This window comes from Erpetoichthys calabaricus, chromosome 18 (genome assembly GCF_900747795.2).
Source record: "Erpetoichthys calabaricus chromosome 18, fErpCal1.3, whole genome shotgun sequence".
In the NCBI taxonomy this organism is placed as follows: Eukaryota; Metazoa; Chordata; class Cladistia; order Polypteriformes; family Polypteridae; genus Erpetoichthys; species Erpetoichthys calabaricus.
The window spans coordinates 47,638,398-47,662,754 of NC_041411.2; the positions used below are offsets into that span (position 1 = coordinate 47,638,398).

At 39.7% G+C, this 24,357-nt stretch overlaps 1 protein-coding gene across 1 annotated transcript in view; it reads left to right on the plus strand.

The window, feature by feature from the left end:
• cacna2d4a (calcium channel, voltage-dependent, alpha 2/delta subunit 4a) overlaps window positions 1-24,357 on the plus strand; it is a 791,862-nt gene that overhangs the window by 39,016 nt on the left and 728,489 nt on the right. The gene's annotated exons all lie outside the window — the stretch shown is intronic.

Genomic DNA, 24,357 nt, shown 5'->3' on the forward strand with positions numbered 1-24,357 from the left:
CCCCCATAATTCTTATGTGGAGAAGATTAGAACAACAACAAAGCTTCTTAGATCTGACCGCCTGACCAAATTTAACAATCATATCTGAAGGGCTTAGGTAGCAGAGGCGACCAAAAACCTAATGGTCACTCTGGCTGACCTCCAGAGAACCTGTGTGGAGATGGGAGAGACTTCCAGAAGGGTAAACCACCTTAACTGATCTGTGCTTTACAATGGAGTGGCCGGACAGGAGCCTCTCTGCAATTAAAGAAACATGTAGGCCTGCTTAGAGTTTGGCAAAAGGCATGTAAAGGACTCTCAAACAAATTAAGAAACCAAGATTAGCATCATGTCTGGTGGAAACCAGGCGCTGCTAATCACTGTGCAATGCGAGTCCAACGGTGAAGCATGGTGGTGGCAGTATCACACCATGGGAGGACTGGGAGACAAGATAGGGTTGAGGTATAGGTGAAGAGAGCAAAGTATGGAGATCTCCTTAATGCAAACCTGCTCCAGAGTACTCCAGGCCTCTGACTGGGTCAAAGGTTGATCTTCCAACAGGACAATGACCCTAAGCACAAAGCAAAGTCAACACAGGAGTGGCTTAGGGAGAACTCTGTGAATGTTCTTGTGTGCCCCAGCCAAAGCCCTAACTTGAATCCAATTGAACATCTCTGGAGAGACCTGAAAATAGCTGTAAGCCGAAGATCTCCATCCAACCTGATATAGGTTGAGAGAATCTGCAGAGAAAAATGGCAAACAAAAATCCCTAAATCAAGGAGTATGAAGCTTGTCAAGTTATACCCAAGAAGACTTTGGGCTGGAATGGCTGCCAGAGGTGCATTAACTAGGTAAATGGTCAACATACTTGTGTCAAAGAGATATTTCAGTTCTTATTTTTAATACATTAGAACAAAAACCTTATAATAGTGTTTTTGTTTTGTTATTCTAGGCTATTGAGTGTTGCTTGATCAAGTTAAAAATGAATTTAAATTATTTTAGCACAAGGTTGCACCATAACAAAATGTATAATAAGTGAAGGGGTCTGAACACATCCAACTGCGAAGAACTACAAAGAACATCACAACTTTTGGTAAAAGTAAACCAAAAAATCTAATGGTCAGTACATCGCTTACAATCAAAAATATAAGAGTTATGGTACATTTCATTTACCTTGGAAGTCAGAGCTGGGAATGACGTCACACCTGAGATGACGCATTCCAGTAAAACTTTCAGAAAACCAATATGGATGCCTCCAGAAAAATATTTGTTGTGCTTCCTCCAATGGAATAAAGAGCAGTTCATAATGTCGCAATACGTGATATTTTGTGCATCCAAACATTGTAGCAGCATGTCAACGGATACAGATTCGGCAGTATTGTGTGTATGGCTTATTTAAGGAGACACAAATAGACCAGATGTGCTAATGAACAGTATAAGACTACAGCTTTCACTGAAGTTTGTGGTGTATGCTGCCATTTTGGATTGACATCATCATCTGAAGTCAGACAAATGTGGACTTGACAGATGTGAAAGAATAATTTGGAGGTAACAATAGTTAAGTATTTTAGTATACTTTCCACATTAAAATATAGCATCTATCTTAGAAGTATAAAAGTGTTAACAAATGTTAGAAACCTGTTCAGACATATCAAGAAACCAGATAGAGGTCAAGTGAACAACAAGCTCAATGATGTACCAGGAGAACAGTGGATGTGATACACCAAATATACCAGGAGATTGTCAAGAGATCAGCAGATGTCCTGTAAACAACAAGAGTGGACAACTGTCACATAAACAAAGGTTTCAAAGATAATGGCTGATCCTAAAAGATTGAGGAAGAACTAGAGTGTAGTAGAATATTTATTTAGATACGTTACTTGGGCTGCAAACCAATAACCAATCACAGTAAATGTATGAATCAATCAGCACTGTTATGTAAATTCAGTCGTTTATAAAATGGACCTCTGCCCTTATTTTTTGACCATTCTGTAACAGACTGCTGTGATGAATGCTCCCTCTTCAGCATGTGCTGTACGAGTAAATAAAGGATGCAATAGACATGTTTTCTCCTGCCTGATTTCTGACTTGAAATGGTTTTTATTAAACTTGTCCTAGTAAAGGATAAGCTTCTTTCTTTAATTAATATGTTTGATTTCTTCCACAGTTTTTGATTACCACCACACAGATCAGCCCCGAGTTAGAAATCCGACTTAAGGGTGCATTCCAGTTGAAAATGAGAAATTCTGTCTTTCCTCTTCAAATGGAATGCAGCATTAGTTCATATATGTTTATTGTATGATGTTTTGAAAAGACTCAGTGCCACAGTGCTCTTCAATAAGTACCAGCTTGGAGTGCAAATATAAAAATGAAAAATTTTACAAATGATATGATATGCACACAAAAACATAAAGATTATGGTAAAAAGTACATCCAGAGCAATTTTAAATAGATTAATATAACAGACTTGGACAATAGAAGTCCATTCATACATTAGACTGAGGTAAACAAATACAATATAATATAATGTGACACATCTATCGCTGTGGACAAGCGTAAAAAACAAAATGTGTTTATTAACCCTACTACTTTATCAGTAGAGCTAAAGGTGGCTTTTTTTGCTGCTTGGTTAATTTTTCACAACATGTTGTTTTTTTTCACACATCCCTAAATTTTCATTTTAAGCTTCTCTTGCAGGCAAACCAAATTAATTGGGCTTTGCATGGATGAAGCATGTGTGCCTCTGGTCTGTGATAATATTTTTCAGAGCTGAATTTAATTTTTAATACACTGTGTCTTGATGCCCTTAAGTTAAAACAAATCTTAGAGCAGTCACAATGCCAGGCATACCATACTCCCCATTTTGTGTAAGCTTTGGCAAAGGTACTGTAAATATTTGCCATTATACTTAGCACTGCTGTACATTTACCACAATGCATTGCTAACTTCCCCTGAACTCATTGCAACTGGAGGTATTTCTTTGTGTTTTTCTCTTACTATTGTCTTATTTATGTTTTTCTTTGTATTTGTAATTTCATCCCAATTCCTCGTTTTTCTTGTGTTGATAGTGGGGACACCGACTTGCTTTGTTCTTGTCTTCCTTGGGACTTACGGTATTTGCTCTCTTTAGCGTGTCTCTTTAGGTTTGGATTTACGGTTTTTGAATTTTCTGCTTTGGTGTTTTTCTCCCTTTTGGATTATTATGATGGCTTAGTTAAACTGTTGCTGCCAAAGGTACAAAGTTTTGCACAACAGCCACACAATGACAATCAATGCTTTTCGTATTTTATGCAAACACACCTAATAAAGCTATCTTGCCAGCTGCAAGTTAAACTAGAAGATTAATCTGAAAATTGAAGATACATTTTCCATCCTGATGTTTTTCTTTCCTTTAGTCATGATGCTTTATCGTCAGTTAGTTACGTAGATATTTTTTGATCATCTAGACAGTGCAATTCTACGTGATCAGTGATAATAAAAGACTCCTTGCAGTGTTCCTTTCAGTTGATTGATTTCCCTTGCCATAGTACAGGCCTGAAGATACTGAATTTCAATGATAAAGGATGTACCAGGCATCCACCATGACCAGTATTGTTTGGTTAAGGGGCTTCCTGCTCTCATTTTCACTAAGATGCACCTTTTGCCTTAAGTAGAGTGGTGAGAAAAAGCATATGAACCCTTTGGAAACAACTGCATTTATGTGTAAATTTGTCTTAAAATGTGATGTGAATTTCATCTAAGTTACAATAATGAAAAGACACAGTTAAAGAGGTTGGATCATCTCCAGACAGAGGAGCAGCTTCAGCGACAGACTGCTGTCACTGTCCTGCTCCACTGACAGACTGAGGAGATCATTCCTAACCCACACTATGCGACTCTTCAATACCACCCGGGGGAGTAAACGTTAACATTATACAAAATTATTGTCTGTTATACCTGCATTTTTATCACTCTTTAATTTAATATTGTTTTTTATCAGTATGCTGCTGCTGGAGTATGTGAATTTCCCCTTGGGATTAATAAAGTATCTATCTATCTATCTATCTATCTATCTATCTATCTATCTATCTATCTATCTATCTATCTATCTATCTATCTATCTATCTATCTATCTATCTATCTATCTATCTATCTATCTATCTATCTAACAATGCACAAACGTTTGTATTCTTGTACATAATGAATACATCATTCAAACATTCACAGTGTAAGTTGGAAGTCTGTGAACCCCTAGGCAGATGACTTCACCTCATGCTATTTGGAGTCAGGGGTTGGAAAACCTCGAGTCCAGCCAATGAAGTGAGATTGGAGGTGTGGGTTGGCGATACTTTAACCTATAAGAAAAGAGTGTTACATTTTGAGATTCCAGTTCACAAGAATCATCTGCCGATGTGAAGTCTGCTTTCCACAAAAAAGATCTCAGAAGATCTACGATCAAGAATTGTTGATTGGCATAAAGCTGGAAAGGGTTACAAAGTCATTTCAAAGAGTTTAGATATTTGTCAGTCAACCGTTATCCAAACTAAGGCTGAGTTGATTGCAAATGCAGCCCTAGATATGGTTTGAAAAGAGCACCACATAGCAGCATGAAAACGTCACTCTAAAGGTAAAGTTTGGTGGAACGAGTATGAAGATTTGGGGATTCTTTGCTGCCTCAGGGTCTGGACAACTTGCCATCATTAAGGGGAAATGAATTCCCAAGTTCATCAAGGTATCCTATCTGATAATGTCAGAGTGACTGTTCACTATGTGTAGCTCAACTGAAGTTGGACAATGCAGCAGAACAAAGTAAGGCTAGTACAGAATGGCTTCAAAACAAGTGGAGGGCCCAGTCCGAGTCCAGACCTTACCCCAATGGACATGCTGTGGAATGACCTCATAGGGAGCATCCTAAGAAAATGGCTGAGCTAAAATAGTTCTGTAAGGCAGAAGATGTTTGACCAGTTTTTAAATCCTAGGATTCACTTACAGCAAACTGTGAATGTCGAATGGATGTGTTTTATAAAGACCTGAAAGATTATAATTGTGCGTTATTGGTGTAAGCATGTTGTGTTTGTCTACACTTGTGACTTAGATAAAGATCAGGTCACATTTTATGACCAGTTAAGGCAGAAAACCAAGTCATTCCAAAGAGTTTGAATGCATTTTCGTGCCATGGTCCAAATTAACATGCAGTATGGTCTTCATGTTGACACTATCAAGGACTGACAACTATTAGGTATCAGGTGTGGAAGAAATTAAATTTAGGTACAGTATGTTAATAAAGTCTTATCTTAAAATTAGAACCTCTTACTATTAGAAACCAGGCAGGAGAAGAACCATTCTGTGTCTTTAATGTCACTTCATGAAGAGGGAGCATTCCTCACAAGCGGTCTTTTACAGCCTGGTCAGAATGGTCAAAATATTAAGGGTAGAGGTCTGCTTTATAAGAAAATGGATTTACATGACAGTGTCAATCAATGCATACATTGCATAAACTCTGGTTGATTCATTGGTTTAACCCAAATGATTTATATAAAATAAAAGTCTGTTATATTATATTCTGGTTCTTCTTATACCTTTGAGTTGAGCCACCACCCTTGAAATATCTGTGCGTATAACAACTGTCCATTCTCGTTTATAGGACATCTGCTGATTTCTTAGTCATCCTTCAGTACATTTTGTGTATTACATCAACCTTTCTTCTAGTACATTCTTTATTTACTTGACCATCTCAGTATTTTTCCTAAACCAGTTCTTGTATTTCAATGTACACACTGCAAACCAAAATACTTACTTGTTCCATTTAAATTATATTACCTCTAAATTATTCTCTCACACAGGTATTTTTAATAATTCCCGTATGTGTTAAATTGTGGGCTGCAATTTGATGTGTGGCCACAAGATATAATCATACTGTAACAGCCAGCGTAGAAAAGATCTGCTGGAGAGAGTCACAATGTTTTTATTTTAAATCAGAGTTTTGTAAGACACGGTTCCCCGTCTCCCAATCACTCATCTGGGTTATGGGGCACACTTCACAATAATAAAAGGAGAGCTCTTTTTCCTTATTTGACTCACATTTCATCCTTTCCTGTCTTACATATCCGCTTGTCTACTGACATCTCCACAAGTTTTAGACCCCAACTTTTAGCCTCCTTTCTGTCATTTTTCCCCTAAAAGGTACATCTGCCCCTTACAAGTCAGCCCTGTCATTTAAAACGGCTCACCCTTCAGTTTCCTCATAATCCATCATCAGCTGTCTGCATGCCACAGTAGTAATCCCAACACTCTTGCCATCTTTAATGATTTCTTACTTTACTGTTTTCACAGTCATTCTCTCACTTAAAATTATCAGTTTAATGGATAAGACTTTCAATAACTCATGTTTTAGTTCTTCAGGCAAGAGCAAGAAATATCTGATTATAGAGACTGTGACATTCACAAGACAAATGTTTATTTGAATCTAGTCAGCTTTTGGGGAAAATATACATTCTGCACTTTAACGAACATTATAATGATGCTCAAAACAGAAGGACACACTCTGTAAAATACAGTGAAAGATTCTGTGCAATTATTTCCTGAAGAAACATTGGAAGATGATAAAAATATGCTTCGTGTGCTGAAACAAAATTAGCAAAAGTGCAAGAAATGGATTGGAATTCAATTATGTGAGCATAATAACTCACAGTTTCTCAGGAAGATATATTAGGATATGACAGGATAGGCATGAAGCAGAAATAGAAGATACTCACAGGCACCGGGATCGCTTTCTGACAGTATAGAGACAAAGATTACCTTTTATTTTTGAGTATTTATATGTTGTCTTTCAGACTTTTATACCAGAGGCAATCACAAAAAATATTATCAGTATTTCTATATAATCATCTCCTCCAACAAGGCTTGAAATTCCCTGTCAGAGGTGAAAAAGACTTTGACACGCAAAATTAACCTTGATAGCATTTTCTTCAAGTTTATTGGATAAAGGTCCTCCAGTCTTTCTAGTTTAGTTGTTTTTTTATTTTAGATTACAGTTCTGGTAATCCCATTATTGAATTCTCAAAGCCTTTCTGGTTCACTTTCTCTCATCGGCATCCTTTAGTTGAGCTTGCTAATGAACTACTTTGATGAAGATAGTTCTCCTAAGTTCATAATAGCACCTCAAAGTGAATAAGACATTATTCCAGGAGACAGAGCACGTATTAAAATAATATGTGATCCCATCATTTAATGCGCTGATGCCTACCATGGTGCACCATAGAAATGCTTCTCAACCACTGGCTGCCGGTGGGTAGCAAGTTCTTTATAATGGTAGTTGGTCGTAGTCACTTGCCTAAGCTCTGCTTCTAGCAATGACACATTCAATTCACCATGGGGGACCACCCCTCACTCTGACAGTTGTCTTTCATTCACCAAGGGAACCCCCCGATTGGGGGTCACAAAGACAATTTGTAGCGGGGCCACATAGTTAGTGTTGTAAATGTCAGTTCTGAGTGCGTCTCGTTTCATTGTCCCGTTTGCTGTTTGTATGTGTATCAGTTAATGGCGTCCCCGAAAAGGGGGACGGATGATGGAAGGAGACCACAGCCGCAAACCTGGAAAACACCTGTTCACGATTAATCAATTACTGCCGTCACAGGACTATTTAAGCCAGCAGGAGGAGAAGGAAGGGGAGAGGAGAGAAAGGAGACCATTTTGTTTCAACTTTCTTGCTGTTTTTTCACATCGCGCCTTTTCACCCGTTTGCTTTTCATTTTGCCGGACTGTCTTTCAACCTCCATCTGCTGAGACCCCGGGGTCGATTCGCCATCCACCATTCGCCGAGGAATCACGGTGAGGTTGCTTCAATCGCCGGGAAAGTCAAACAACGCATTTACCGCTAGTTCAGTCATCCGTATTCAGGACAGTTTGTATAACCGGACTCAAGTTCACAATCATTCAGTTTATCAGTCATTTTTGTTATTCGTGTTGTGTGTTTATATGTTACAGGGGCAAGGGAGGGTTTTTGTTGTATTTATATTTGCTGGTGTCTTGTTGTTGCTGGGGTGGAGGGATATTTATATGTTTTCTATTTTTTGCATGTCTTGTTTCATTTAATACATTTAATCCGTTTAAATTTTACATCCTGTTTTTGTGTACTTATATTTTCACCGTCGATTAGGGGGAAAAGTTTAATTGGTTAGAAGTACGGCTTGATAGTTAGATTGTTTCTCAGTAAATCATCCAGGCCATAGGTCTTGGAGGTGTAGCTGCCGGCTGGGTAAAGGGGTCGGCCGTTACAAATTACATGTGAAAAAGTGGGTCATGACACCAAAAAGAAACATTGCTGTAGAATGCTCGAGGGAGGAACTAGTTTGCCAGTTGGAACAGGACAGATCCAAGGTTCTCGTGCTCCAGTGGTTTTTATTAGTTTTTTTTTGAGATCTATAAACCAATGCCACTTGAGGGTGCATAGGTAGCACCTGCCAGTCTCAGATAAGGTAAAAACCTCTGCCACAAGCATTTGAGGATGTGCAGCCTTCTTTTTCATCTGGAAACTGGAGGACAAGTCCCGCAATGATCTGTGATGTCACAGTTTTTGTCAGGTGGTCTTGACAGATAAGCTTTAAAGCCCAACCACAAGATGTGCGTTAGAACACGAAACAAAGCAAAACAAATCAAAGATTGGTAAAAAAATATAACTGAAGTCCAAAACAAGAACCAAGAACAACATGTGTTAAAAATGAAAGTAACATGTGAGACATGAGTTAGCAAGGTAGATTATTCTTTGTTCTGAATAAAGTTTTGGTATCCGCAGATCGAATAAGGTGTGATGGATGGCCGGGGCCCATGCCTGGCCTGCACCATACTGTATATACCAGGGGGACAAGGGTGGGAAACCCAGTATCTCCCCCTGGACACTAGATGGCAGCCTCCCTGGGTTACAGTGGCGCCTTGGACTCCCCCAGGGCTTCATGGGGGTTGGAGTTCTGTGCAGCTCTATGGGGTTCCACAGGCGCCATCAGGGGGTGCTGCAGCAGGAGCTGCTGACCCCTTTTTGGGCACTGGTTTCACCTCACCCAGAAGTGCAGCCAGATGTTGGCAATCAAGCACCTGGAGCACTTCCGGGTACCCAATAAAAGGAGCCAGCGACCACCACTCAGCGGCCAGAATCGGGAGGAGGAGGACGAGGTTGCCAGGGAGGAGTGGTGGAGGAAGAGAAAGTGTGTTTTACTTGTGGTTCTTGGAGTGCTTATACTTGGGACTTGTTGTGGCTGGAGGGATTATGGGGAAGACGTGCCCTCCAGCTGAAGGAAAATAAAAGTTTATTTATTTTTACACATGCTTCCCGTATCAATTTGTGTCGGGTTGGCACAATAAAACGCCTTTCTTACAAAGGAAATGAGCTCAAAGTCTCATGAGTCCTTTTATCTCGTCTCTTTAATAATCACAGGTCACGACCTTAGAGGTCACAACCCCTTGAAATGCAGGAAGCTGACCTAATAACAAGTATCAAAATGTTGTCATTGAAGGAACCAAAATGGAGTACAAGACATTGCCAATAAGCCTCATAGAATCAAATCGTGATACTGCTCTTCCTGCCTCAGGCCCCATTTAAAGAGAGCAATGGTGCCAGGTGTTGATGTTCATTGATAAACCAAATGGAGGAGACCCTCGAAATCAAAAGGTTTTGAAAGAGCTGGCAAAGTCAAAGCACAGTAGTATCTTGATAAGACATACGGTTAATGTCTTTGGACTTTGTTTGCTGTTTTAATTGCTGTATGAAATGAGTTCCCTTTAGTGTAACATGCTTTCACTATTTTCTTATGTAATTAGTTAGTTTAATTTATATTATCCAACCCACTGAATTCGAACACAGGGTCACGGGGGTCTGCTGGAGCCAATCCCAGCCAACACAGGGCACAAGGCAGGAACCAATCCTGGGCAGGGTGCCAACCCACCGCAGGACACACACCCACACACCAAGCACACACACTAGGGCCAATTTAGAATCGCCAATGCACCTAACCAGCATGTCTTTGGACTGTGGGAGGAAACCCACGCAGACACGGGGAGAACATGCAAACTCCACGCAGGGAGGACCCAGGAATTGAACCCAGGTCTCCTGCGAGGCAGCAGCGCTACCACTGCGCCACCGTGCTGCCCTATTTATATTATCTTTTACTAAAAAAAATTACCATTAGGAACTTTAGATGACAAATAAAGCAGAAACCCTAATACATGTATGCTTAGATATATTGTTTTTATTTAATTTTATGCATACTGTATATTGCATGACGTGCATTATTTAAATGCATTTGCAAATCTGTACAGTGTTCGTATTTCTCACAGATGGAGTGGTGGCTCTAAGGCTAAGGATATGTGCTGGTACCTGGAAGGTTCAAATCCTGTTACTGTCAGAAGGGATCCTACTCTGTAGGACACTTTCAAGGCCCTTAACCTGAAAATTGCCCCAGGGGTGCTGTGCAATGGTGGACCCTGAGCTCTGACCCCCAAAGGTCATGCAAAAAGACACAAGATTAATGCAGTATGCAAAAAATACTAAAAGGGCAGGTCGCCTATTTAAGACTGAACTGAATTTAAGATGGGATATAATTATAGGGTTCCAGGTGTAGGTGGGCATGAAACAAGGCTATGCTGGCACATTAGTAGCAAAGACTTTGCAGTTCAAGAAATGTCAGGATGAGTTGTTGAGTTGTCCTGGAGACATGAGAAGCGTGGCTGTAGCTGAATTGGAGGTTAGAGATCTGTACAGATAGCCTGTCAGTAGAAGAAACTGCTGCGTGTGTTAGCTAGCAAGCTCTGTAATTGGTGTTTGTCAGCTTGTTATCAGGAAGTGGATCTCCAGAGAATTATAGATAAGCCGAGTCTGGGTAGAATCAAAATTTTTAGAGATCTTCCAGAGCAAACAGCAGAAAAGAGGCGAGGATTTGGGCTTGTCCTTTTATCAGGAATGGGCACTTGAGACATCACTGCTCTGGAATCAATTTATTCTTCTAATATTCAAGACATTCTACATTTTAATACTCCTGGTGAGGCTTCCTACGGCACAGAAAGTGACACGTTTTTGAAATGACAACCCACTCCTACAAGTTCACAAGTAAAATGCAATTATAAACTTTTCAGTTTAAGAAGTTAGTCACAAACTGATTAGCATATGACACTGAACCTAATCATATGCAGCCATTAACATTATTGTTGAGTCATGGTAGTTGAAGAGGAGACAGGTATAGGTGCTGATGTGCTTGGTACTCCATAAGTAGCAGTGGGCAAGCTGCCAGCCAAGTTGGTACAGAGGCCGAAAATGAAGACTCCTCACATCAGCTCCGCTAAACACAAGTAGAGAGTCACTTGTCATCTTCTTCTTCTGGAAGTCCAACACCAACTGGCTATATACCCCCACCAGATCACTACACTAAAGATTACACAGTCATTGTTTGTAAAGTGAAGAATATGAGAAAGTTATTACTTATGGTGAGGGTAGATATTGAAGAAAGAAATGAAGAAGGTGTGACTGATACTAAACAGGAAATAAAGAATGAAGGGAAAAACATTACTAGCAAAAACTGGAATAACAGGAGAGTAAATGAATATGACTGTTGCCCATTTCAACAACTTGGCATATTGAACAGTTGGAACAGATGATATCTGCAGCACATGAAGAGGTGACTACCTTAGAGAGTTAATTAGTAGACTCTAAATAAAAAGCATGAAGAAGTAATTGTGATAATCCTTGGAATTTCTGAGGGAGGCTGAATGTAGAAATCCTGCTAAATTCATGTCCTTTTCCTACATTGAATCCTGAGAGATCTGCATCTGCAGTCAGTGCTCTCGGGCAAGCTCTTTTTGTTGGTTTTTGGGTGTTGTTCAGGGATTATTATTCTTTTTGTCTTACTAGGGGGCTCTGCCCCCTGCTCGCTTCGCTCGCCAACCCCTGTGTTTGGTTTGCCAGATATACAATACAATACAATAAATTTTTTGTATAGCCCAAAATCACAAAAGAAGTGCCGCAATGGCCTTTAACAGGCCCTGCCTCTTGACAGCCCCCCAGCCTTGACCCTCTAAGAAGACAAGGAACAACTCCCAAAAAAAAAACTCTTGTAGGGAAAAAATGGAAGAAACCTTGGGAAAGGTAGTTCAAAGAGAGACCCCCTTCCAGGTAGGTTGGGCGTGCAGTGGGTGTCAAAAAGAAGGGGGTCAATACAATACAGTACAATACACAGAACAGAATAAATCCTCAATACAGTATAAAAATAAAAATTCTAGAAGTACGGAGTAGAAATTCACATTAGATGATATCACATAATATGATTTGGATTTGTTTTAAGTCCCGGAGACCTCATTCAACAAGCTGCCTCCCCCATTTTGCCATTCCACATCTGAAATAGCGCTAATCCGATGAAAGGACCCCTCATTCCCACATCCCCAGTCATCAGGGATGACTTTACCTTAGACAGGCAATCTACAATTTAAAGAGATTGTTATTTCTTGTGAATTGTTACATATGCATTATTTTCACTTTTACTTTAGAAACTTCTGTAAAAACAATACTTGTTTCTTTATTTCCTGCCCCACGCGTGTTTACATCTCTTTCTTCCCAGACGTATAATACTGCTCGTGTTGTGAAGGGTGCTGCGGCTGAACGTACGCTAAGGATATGCCTTTGGATCATTTGCTGTCTTTTTGCTGCTTGCTAGCTGCCTCTTCTGCCTGTCGCATGTCGTTGTTTTAAGAGCTCTGAGCACACGATGCTTGCCTGCCAAAAGCAATCCAACAACTGCTAGCTTAGAGGTCTGTTGACTTGTTTTAAATGATGGCTCACTGCCTGATGTTGTAAAAGCAATACCTGTCTTTTATTTCTGGCCCCGGGCATGTTTGAATTCTTTCTTGCAGGATGTATAACGCTGCTCGCGTTCTTTAAGCTTCTGTCGCGCTGCCCTTCGATCTTGGGCCTGTACAGCCACTGTCCTTTTTGCTACGGCCCTGGGACAATCTCTTGGCACCAAGTCTCATGTTTACAGTCCCCGCGAGACGCACCGTGGCAAGTCTCCTTGGTATTTAAATTTTTAAAATGTTTTGGTTCTTCTATTAAAAGTAAGATACCCCCAAAAAAATTAAAACAGATGTCATTAAAGAAAACCCAGTGCATCGCTTACCTGAGAAACTTTCTCTTGACACTTTCATTGTTAAATTTGATACATTTTGGGATAAAGAAAATGTGTTTGTTATAATCACTGCAATCTGAAAGTGGTAATGATTATGGGTAATAAACTGCTTAAAACTGGGAAATGTACAAGCAGGAGTGTAGTCTGGGAAATAGGCAAGGGAAACCAAAAGTAGCAAACATATCCAAGTGTCTACATCAAAACACACAAAAAAAAAAGAGTCGCAGTCAAAACAATTGTAGGAAAACGTTCCCCGTATAACGTGTTATTTTCATTTCCCCAAACTAATGCTGAAGTCTATTGTTGATCCACTAGTTCAGGCAACAAGGTAATGCGCACCACCATACTAAGTAAGCGGAGTACGAAAAAACAGTGTGTTGTATGATCTTTGCATTTATTTTTTTGGCAACAAGCAAAGAAACTGTAAACAAGATGGCTCTGCCCGCAAATAAGCCAGTGCCCAGCTGAAATTTAAACTCAGGTCAGATTAATGGTGCTTGTGGTGTGGTGTGGTCCATAGAGCAGTGCGGCAGAACAAACCATAGTGCCAGCTAACAAATACTCAAAGCAAAAAGAGACTGAACAACAAAGAAACAGAGACAAACTCCTGATTTTAACCAAGAAATAAATTTTTCCCAATGTCATTTTAACTCTGAATTTACTTATGGGCTGATGAAGCTGAATGCTTTAAATGAAAACAATTCATCCATCTATTACTTTTCAATATCTGCTTTCATTGGCTCAGCTTCATGGAGAGCGAAAGACTACATTGGCAGAAACAACCAAGTCGCCATTCACAAAGCTCACTTAACATACAATTCTTCATTTAATACCAGAGTCTGCTGTAATATAAAAAAATCTGCTGGTTGGCTTCCGAGTGGCAGGTGTTAATGTGGGTGTATTGTCAAATAAGCAACTGAATAACCGAAGAGCCCATATTTTGAGACAGGAACTCTTTTCTAGGCCATAGAAGTCTACATAATAAGTCCATAGTGGCATCCTCCTTTTATTGTGTTGTCTGAGATTTCTTATTTGCCTGCTGAGGGGGCAGCTCTGATGTGAAATAAGCTGAAGGAATGTGCCGGCAAACCTGATTCACACATCATGTTTCAAAAACGAACAGGAACATGCAGCTTTGAAAAATTGATGCTTACATTCTTTAAGACAAAGACTGAGTTAAATGTGTAAGAACTCAATAAAGTCATTTTCAAGCTGAGTGCATTCCTGGTCTGTGTCTTCTGGCATGCTGTGCATTAAAAAAAAAATAAAATTGGAAGCTTCAACCTGTGCAGTCGTATTCAGTTTCATAGTCTATTAGTTGCAAGGCTTCAGTAATGAGAAAAAGGCTTTAAGCTCCTTCATGAAACACCCAAATAATGAACATGGTATCTGCTGCCGCTGCCTGAGGGCACCGGCACTTTGGAATCTATTGCAAGTGCGAGGGAGCAGATTTTCGTTTTTATTACAGTTTTTCGTTTTTTGCATGCACAGTTACAAATACGGCCATTTGTATGCCTAATTTTGTATACCATCTGTCACAGTGAGCATGCATTTCAAACAAGTTATTTTGTTGAATTGAATTTTTATAATAAATATTTGCTTAGATGGAAGTAGTTAGAACAATAAAACCTGCCTTCATTCATGTGTTCTTTCATTTTTCTATGACCGAATTGTCCCAATGAAGATTATGACGGCAGCAGGCTGAGCGTGATAGACCAGACTTTCCTTCCCCTCAGCCATTTCCGGACGCTCATCAGTCAGCCTCTCGTATGTCTTGGTTGTGTTTGTAAGTCTCTGCTCGGTGAACCTTCACAGAATTTTTAAGAGTGTGAACCAAAAGGCAGGAACGACTTTTTGGTGGGTTGCCAGAACATCACAAGGCACTCTGACTTCCACACCCTCACTCACTTCTTCTTCTTCTTCGTCTTCATCAATTGATAGATGTCGACACCAGTTGCCTGCCCAAAATGCAACTGTCCTCTGTAGCTCCTCCAAGTTGTCAAACAGTTTTGTCCTCAGGGTTGTCTGGTGAGGCCACGTGGCTGATCTGAGGGTATCCTGGTGGGGTCAGTCTTGGAGGAGGTGTTTGCTGTTCATTGGGCTGATATGTCTGTCTGGCCAACTTTCAGTCAGTTGTGCATTCTGTTGTGTTCAACTCTGAGTCTGAACGGGATCTCCTGGTTGTCTCTCTTCAGACAGTAGTAGCTGTAATTCTGGTCCAAGTTTGGGTTTCTTTTGAGCCAGGATCTTGATGATGGTCTTTTTCTCATCATACAAGACCCCTGTATTGTCCTGGTCCAGCTGACTACACTTCTTTGCCATCCTGTCAGCCATTTATTTTCCATAGATCTTCACAGTGTGCTTGAATCCACTGGAGTATCAAACTAATCTGTGTGACTAGTTCTGACAGAGCTAACGAGGTTGCATTCAGTTCTTTGTTGCAGGGGTTCATAAGCACACTCAGGTGCACCAGCTAGGACAAGCATACTTCCATGCCTTGTCTTGGTGTTTCCTGATGTTGGCCAGATGCTTGGGGATGGATGGTGGAATATTTACTTGTTGCGATGAGGATGAAAGTCTCATGTCCTGGAATCCAAATATATACTCCTCCCCTTCTATATTTTGTTCCTTCAGAAACAGACCCATCTGTATGTCACTGATCTTCAGAGTACATGGATTGAATGAACTCCATGGTCAATGATCATATTGTCTCTTTACTTTTCAGTGTGTACAATATCTGGAATGATGGTTAAAAAGTTTAATCTTGTAGCGGCCGACCCCTTACCCAGACTGGCCACTATACAAGTACTACCAAGACTTATTCCTTGGATCACCTGAGGCTTCTTGCTCTAATAACAAGACATAATCCTTACTAGTCGTCTTATTTTTCCCGACACAATGAAATAATCAGAAAACAGTAACCAGATATGTAAAATCAAACATGGATATATTGTAAATTGAAAAGACAGAGAAATATTCAATAATATATATATATGTGCGTGCAAACACCACTACCCCAAAAACACCAGTGACTAATTACTATTCAAGAACACGAATATACAAAAATTTACATTGACCCTCCTTTGCCCCTAAACAATACACAAAAACAAGTAACACAAATACAAACATGGATTAGATAATCACAGCAATTGAAAATGTGGTGAAAAATTAGTCCAAAATGAAGTCGGGCAGTACTGATACTGGCTGTAGTGTATTGTGCTCCTTCCCGACAACAAAATGACCTCACCGTGAAAAGTCCTGGCAATGGCTGGTATGAATCCCGGGGTTTCTCAGTTCTGGCTGTCATGATAATAATAATATAATAATAATTCTTTACATTTATATACTGTATGATGTTGAAACGGTGGTTGAAAAAGTAAGCAATGGAATGATGGAATGACAGTGATGAACTTGTAAATGATCGGGTAAATTGTCTCCTCTCTCCTCACCTCCTCTCTCACCTTTGCTCCTCTTTTTTAAACACAAAATGTCTCGGATGTAACAGGTGGATCCAACAGGTGATTTCCGTCCTGGGGCTGCGGTCTCTCTCCATCATCTTTCCCCTCTTTACTTACGGGGACAACATTTACTGACGCACATATAACGGGCAGTAAACGGGACGATGAAACAAAACGCATTCAGCACAAACATAGAACATACTATTATTATGTAGCCCCACTACAATCTTTTCCGGGAAGGAAGAGATGCAGTTATTGGTGTTTTTGTGGGCATGTATTCCAGCAGCTCAGTCTCTCCCCTCTCAAGAATTCAGCTCTGATGAATGAAGCTGCATCTTTTGACTTTCCCTTTGGTTGTCTTGCTCGTTCATTCACTCATTGGGTTATTCTGTATATGTCTGAATTTTGCTGCCTGGGTCATCACTTTTACATTTCTGTGATCTTCCAGGGGTTGTATGCCTGTAACCGTCTCCAGTTTGGTGACACACATGCTACACATGGCTGCTGCCTTCATTGTCAAGGCTTGGTTATGGAGTCTGTCCAGCTTTTCAGTACTGAATTTTGCGGCAATGGATGTGGCTGCTGCACTGTACTCCAGAGCCAAACCTTATAAGAGGGGCCCATTTCCGTATGGTGACGTCAGATGCAATTCTAGCAGAGGAAAGAGCTCCTGCTAGTTTATCCAAGGACTGAAGCTATATTTTGATCCTTTTTTTGTTTGAGCAGTTATTGGCAGTCTTTTCTGTTGCAATTTAAAGGGGTTACCAGGATGGTACCCCAGCCTTTCTTTGATTCTAAGATTTGTCTTCCTACTCATTCACCTCTTACACCTTGAAGGTTGACTGGTGAGATTTGTGGGGCTGAATGGCTTGTTCTGGTCTAGACTGTTTCAACGTTCTAATGCTCTGTCTGTCATTTGACCCTCTTCTGTACAGAGTAAAGAACATGTTCTGAGGCATCTGAAGCGCCCCATGGTTTCCATTAGGGTCCTGTCTCTGTTACCCAGCCCCTGCCTAATGGAGAGCACAAGCAAACCTGGAGTTTCTGTAGTCAGAGATCCCTGCCATGGACACTTAAGTAAAAAAGAACAATTCATCACGAGTTGGTGGTGCAGGGGCAAAAGCTCAGTTACGACAGGTGAAGCTGGATTTGTGGGACAAAAAGGAGGGAAAGTCACATCACATATTAGAGAGGGGTCTGTGTCAGCCAGGATAAGAGGGTCATCCAGGCTTTCCTACACCACTCTGTGTACCCCTTCATTATGTGTTGAGACTGCCGGGATGCAACAACGACCCTTACCCAGCCTGGGAGGCCAGTACAATGAAAGGATTGGAGGAGATGAGCACTGATAAGTATTTTGTCCCCCAATACGCAGCCTCCCTGGATTAGGATTGCCACACAGATGCCTGCAGGGCATGCTGGGACCAGTGATATTTCAGTTCTGATATTAATTTTAGTTTTAATTTTATTTTATAAAATTAATTTTTATTTTTATTTCGTTCTAGTTTTCAGTGGAGTCAACAATTTTTATTTTTATTTAGTTCTGTGTTTATAATTTTAGTTTTTATTTTATTTAGCTCTGGCCTTTTTATATAAAATTAGTACAATTTTAGTTCTTTTTCTGTTGCAAGACAACAAATGCTGGCCTACACATATTCAATACAAGTTATGTTTCAGTCATCAAAATACACTCACAGTTTATAATGCTGTTAACCACAGCTTGATTATCAATGAGCAAACAGATTAAGCAACCTAATGAGTACAGTCAGCAAGATCAAATGTTTCAACGCAAGAAACCAGTCTGTGCAAGCACGTTGCTGTTAAGCTTTAAACAAGTACGCTTTTCGAGAGATTTGTTTATACTGCAACTACATCTATTGCACAGATAGCCGCTCAATGAAAATACTCGCTTGACGAGCGTCGGTAATGCAGGTGCACAGATGAGGTCCTCGGCATTGTACATTGACGTTTTCTGCTGGCGGTACTGAAGCAGTGACGTGCGGTGAGGTTTGTGAGGCACCGACTCCTTCAGAATCAGATTTACAAATATATGAACCCATATCTTAATCACTATTCGATTGGCAGCATTCACAATGACTACTGGTTATGTTTAATATCTCATCAGTAGGGCCCACGATTTTGATTACTTATTTAAGTTCTTTCTTTAGCCTATTGCATCATCTCATTAGTGATAAACTTAACGAGCTGAGAGCTGAAATTGAATTTGTATCTGTTCACTGCCAGCCAATTATGAACACTGACTTCTTTTGAGGCACAGTCATTCATGGCTGTCAATGTCTACCACAAAGTGTCTGCCTTATTGTCTTGCCTGAAATTGTCCGGATTTCCAATTGCAACCAGCAGCTGTGAAGATGCAAAGCACAATGCTGCTGCTAGACTTGAAGAATATTTTGTGGGAACTAAACAGCCGGCAATAGACCTATTCAGATCTGTGAGAATATTTGATCCACAACAGCTACCACTCTTATCGAAGAGTTTTGCTGATCATGCACAATCAGTGCCAACAATGATGGCTGCAGCAGATGAATGGCAAGCTTATTCTGGATATAGCATCTCGTGAAGTAATTCCAGCTGATATCACTGCTTTTTGGCGCGCCTTAGAGGACAGACTGCCTCGCTTAGCAGCTCTTGCTAAAGTTTACATTGCGTTGCCGATCTCTTCTGTTGATGTGGAATGTTCGTTCTCAAAATATGGATCGGTGTTGTCACCACTGAAATGTTCTCTGTCACAAGAAAACCTACGAGCTTACAGTGCCATTTTCTTCAACAATAAATAAACAATAACTTTAGAAACAGTATTCAATAGTTTGTTGAGAATGATATTATGCCTACATATGTTTCAGCATCGTTTGCCTAAAGCAAATCTGTGGATTAAAATGTGAATGCTTTGATATACCTATTTGATTAGTATATTAAGTATATTAGTATATTAAGAATAAGAAAAATTGCATTTTTTGCTTGGGTTACGAATTAGTTTTATGGAGTTCTGGTACTGCATTTGCCGTGACGCGGTATGCTGCGGAATTAAAAAAAAAGTGCTGCGGAATTTACGAATTCTTGCCACGGTAAATCGTGGGCCCTATTCATCAGCATTATTTACACAAATATTTGGCTAAGAAAGAACGTTACATTTATAGCGGTGAGAGAGAGAGAGCGGAGAGAGCGCATTTGCTCCTCACTCTCCATTTGTTCTAAATTTGTCGTAGCAATTTTACAATTCACGCTCATTCACTACAAACAAAAGTATAGAGTGGTGTACAGAAAACAGATTTCAATTTTGACATTAATTGAAATATTTAGTTGTTTTGAAAAGATTTTAATTTTTATGCTTCAATCAATTTTAATACAGACTGTTCAGCAAAAGGATAACAAGAAAAGCAAACAAATATTTTATTTAAGGTCAAAATTTAGTCTTTAAATATTGGATTTTTTTCTTAGTCTGATCCCATTTTTTACAAAATTGAAAACCGTTTATGGTCTTACCTTTATTTGTAAATGAAGTCCATGGCCCTATTCTTTTCCACGAAAATCACTGTCATTTTCTTGTAAAAGTCCTTCTTGTTCTCCTTTACTTTTAAAAGTCTTAATCTTCCATTTTGAAGTTGTAAGAAAAAATAAAAATAAATGGACCGCTGCAGTGCAGTTGACTTTCTAATATCGCTAACTTATTGGCGACTCTGCATAGAAGAACAGCAGCAACGAGCACCTGTTGGGCTCACATGCTCCCCCTTTGTGCGGCTTGGTACTGTCTGCCTCACCTTGTGCCTTTTCACTGCGGTTTTATGTCCGATCAGCAAGACTAGATATGTCACACACATTTATTAAAGATATTAGCCAGGCTGTGGAAAGTCAGGGTGTTTAATAAACGTGTCTGCAAACATTATATTGGTGACATACTGAGGGACAGCAACAGGCAGGAGCCAATTACATGCATCAACCCAGTGTGTGAGGGAGAGCGCAGTCCGAGGTGAGGAGATGCTCGTCGCTGCCGCACTTGACATTTCTCCCCAGTATTTGAACAGCGCTAGTTCAGCGATTTTGACTACAAAAATGATCAAAATGATTAGAATCATACAGAAAATAAATTTATAGCACAGACCAGTGGACACATTTATGTTATGATTATTAGTGGGTTTTTTTTACTTTTCATGCCTCCCACAATCACACGTCCCTGTACTGAAGTGCAGTCATGGTGCCAGAGAAGTGGTGGACTTCCACTAAGTACTGATCCTGTTGGTCCTGCACTGAAAGCACATGCTGCATTTGCTTTTATTATCATCTGCGCTGTAAATAAAGCATTTCCACACGTTACTTTCTTGCTTTCTACCCGCAAACATCTGTGCAAAACTCGCCATCGGCAACCTAATGTGCTTAACTGCTTCAACGCGACAAACCAAATGTGCTCAACAAACAAACAACGGTCCTTTATGGAAGTTGCGCCACGTGACTATAGTAATCCCAAGTTACAGGATCCCCGCATAATGAACAATGCAACGTAATTGAAGGCTCAGGGCGACTGAACTGGATTAAATGAAAATGCTATTGCTATTTTTTTTGTTTTTACTGAATTTTCGTTCTCGTTTTAGTTCGTTCATATATGACTAATTTTTATTTAGTTTTAGTTTCTCTGTTTGCCTTAATTTCAATTCTTGTTCTTGTAAAACGAAAAACAATATTTTTATTTCTAGTTCTCGTTTTCATTATGAAAATATCACTGGCTGGGACCTGTATTCCCATGGGACTTCTGATTTGACCTGGAAGTACTTCCATTGGGCTATGCCGAAGTACCAGAAGTACTCCCCCATCCAAGATAATAGAGACCTCAGTCAGGCGAGTCAGAGTCAGGAGGAAGAGGGGGCTGGGCGGTCTCATGGTCTGGAACCCCTACAGATTTTATTTTTTTCTCTCCAGCAATCCGGAATTTTTTTTTGTTTTTTCACTCCTCCCTGGCCATCGGACCTTACTCTTGCTCTGTGTTAATTAATGTTGTCTTATTTTAATTCTTACTTTGTCTTTTATTTTTCTTTTCTTCATCATGTAAAGCACTTTGAGCTACATTATTTGTATGAAAATGTGCTATATAAATAAATGTTGTTGTTTTTGTTGTTGAAGCTTGCCTGGAGGAGTAGAAGGAAAGAAAGAGAAAGAGAGAGAAAAATATGTTATATTTGGTTTATACCACTTTGGGAGCCTTTGTATAAGGTCATTTGTGTGAATAAACCTTTTTATTATACTGGGACTTGTATCTGTGAGGTTGTGCCTGGTGTTTGGGGTGCTGCAACGCCCCTTGATGGTCACAGTGCGTTTTACATAGAATAAAAAACACATTCCTTATATTATGATTTTGGCATTTATAGTATGACAGAGAAACACCAGTAAGTGCCACACACAATGAATCTGTTAAGACATTGGAATAAGGGGCTTCTATCTGAGGTACAATAACAGATGTTTGAAATATTTCTGTATTGATTCAGTCAGCATACAAACATTTTCCAGTTTTTGGATAATCATATTCAAGTCATTACTATAAAGGAATTTAACAAATGCGTAATTCTAAATGATTTCTCAAGTCCACAAGTATGTAAAAAAATCTATTAAAAATCTTTGCATGTCTTATTATTTTTATTGCATGAAACGTATGACAGGAGAATTTTTAGCCAGTCTCTGTTTAATTATGTAGCATTTTCTTTGTGGTGATCAAACCGTTTTTTTTAATCATGCATGACTGGGAGCAAAAATTCACCACGATAAAATAATAAATATTTCATCTAAATATATGAGAAACTACAAGGCATGACGAAAAAATGTTGGAGTGCCAACCTATTCATCCCTATGTAATTCCAGCACAAAACAAAACCAAAAGTAACAAAAATGGAATGTTACGTGCCCCACAACAAGGAAGTCTGTGCAAAACAAAGAGCTTGATTAGGCTTAGAAAGGAGCTCAGCCCAAAAGCTGCGGGATTTATAGGTGGGGGACAGTTGGCCTCACCGGGCATCTTCTCTGAACAAAACCAGAGAGGAGGTTAGTGCCAGTGCCCTCTCTCATCCCAGGGTGGTAGCACATGCCTTAGCTGAGCCCGGAGGGTAATCCACAGGGAATACACGTAAAGCAAGAGATATCAGATATTTTTAAATTTATACTACTACCTGCCCTTGACAGATAACGTAGCTAGTATTCATATAAAAAGACAACGACTTACTGTAGATGTGTTTTTCAGCATTGTCATTTATGTCATTTCAGATGCACTTTTACAGTATCTAGAGCCACCCTCACCAAACCCACCTTCCTCAGATGTCTCTGTTTCTTCAATTCTGTAAATAGAAAAGTTCTCAATGTCACGTCAATCCTTAAATTTTGAAAATTAATGTATTACGTTCAGGTGATTTAATGTATAATGTACATAGTTACAGAGACGATTGTTTTCTTTAATTTATTCTTACATTCACATATTTTTAATTGTGCATTTGCATCAAAGCACCTGTTTAAGATATTTATTATTATTATTGTTAATAACAATTTATAATGACCTTGGGCCTCATGCATAACGCTGTTTGTAGACTTCACACTATAACATGGCGTATGGACAAAAGCAGAAAAGTTCGTATGCACAAAAAAATCCAGATGCATAAATCTGTGCGAACGGCAACTTCCACATTCGTCTGCTACATAAATCCCGATCAGCGTGAAAAGTAACGAATGTGCACGCGCCTGCTGTCCCACCCCAGCTCCTCCCAGAATTCCGCCTCTTTGAATATGCAAATCAATATACTGTAAATAGCCCTTTAAACATGGGAACACAGTGGCGCAGTGATTGTTACTGCCTCACGCAAGATGCTTGCTGCGCCCTGCGCGACCTTCGATTAAATAATTTATTGCAGCAGTACTGTCTCTTTCAAACGTACTAACCCCCAATTCCTGTCTTTACTTTTCTTTCTCCAAATACCCAATCGCCACACAATCAGCTCTGTAATAGATGTCAAGCCATCTGTAAGCTGAGAACGCCGATTCTTCAAAACTTTTAAGGAACATTGAAATATCTTCGTAGTACATGTTTAATTATTCTATCCATCTATCCTTCCAGTGTCACGCCAACACCAGCAAGAATACAGTGCGAGGCAGGAACAATCTGTGAATGGAGCGCCAGCTCGTTGCTAGCGCTGTGCCACCGTGTCCTCACATGTTTAATTATTAACAATATAGATTATTCAAATGAAGTTAAAGTTTTATCTATATAATATAATAAACATATTTTGCTACATTTCATCTTAAAAATAATATCATCATCATATGTAAATACGCGCTTTATAAAGTGGCTCAGGTTGTGCAATATTATAACTGTATTGCAAGTTTACAGTGAGGTAATTGTACTTATAAGTACAAAAAGTTCTACAAGGAGCACTTGATGGACTGATTGAGTGCGTTTATAGTTCTTGGGATGAAACTGTTTCTGAACCGCGAGGTCTGTACAGGAAAGGCTCTGAAGCGTTTGTCATATGAGAGCAGTTCAATATACAACATGGCTGAGGCAGCATGTGCTTGATGCTGTGATTCTACACTCAGATACAGTGATATAAATACTCCGAGTGGTGCAGTGAGAGTAATATGAAAAAAGATGATCTGCTGTGGCAGCCCCTAATGGGAGCAGCTGAAAGAAGAAGAAGAAGGTGCAGTGAGAGTAACAAAGATAAAGCAGTTATGGTATTTAGAATAGTTTGGCCATTCTGTTGACCATTATATTGTTACAGGTTAAT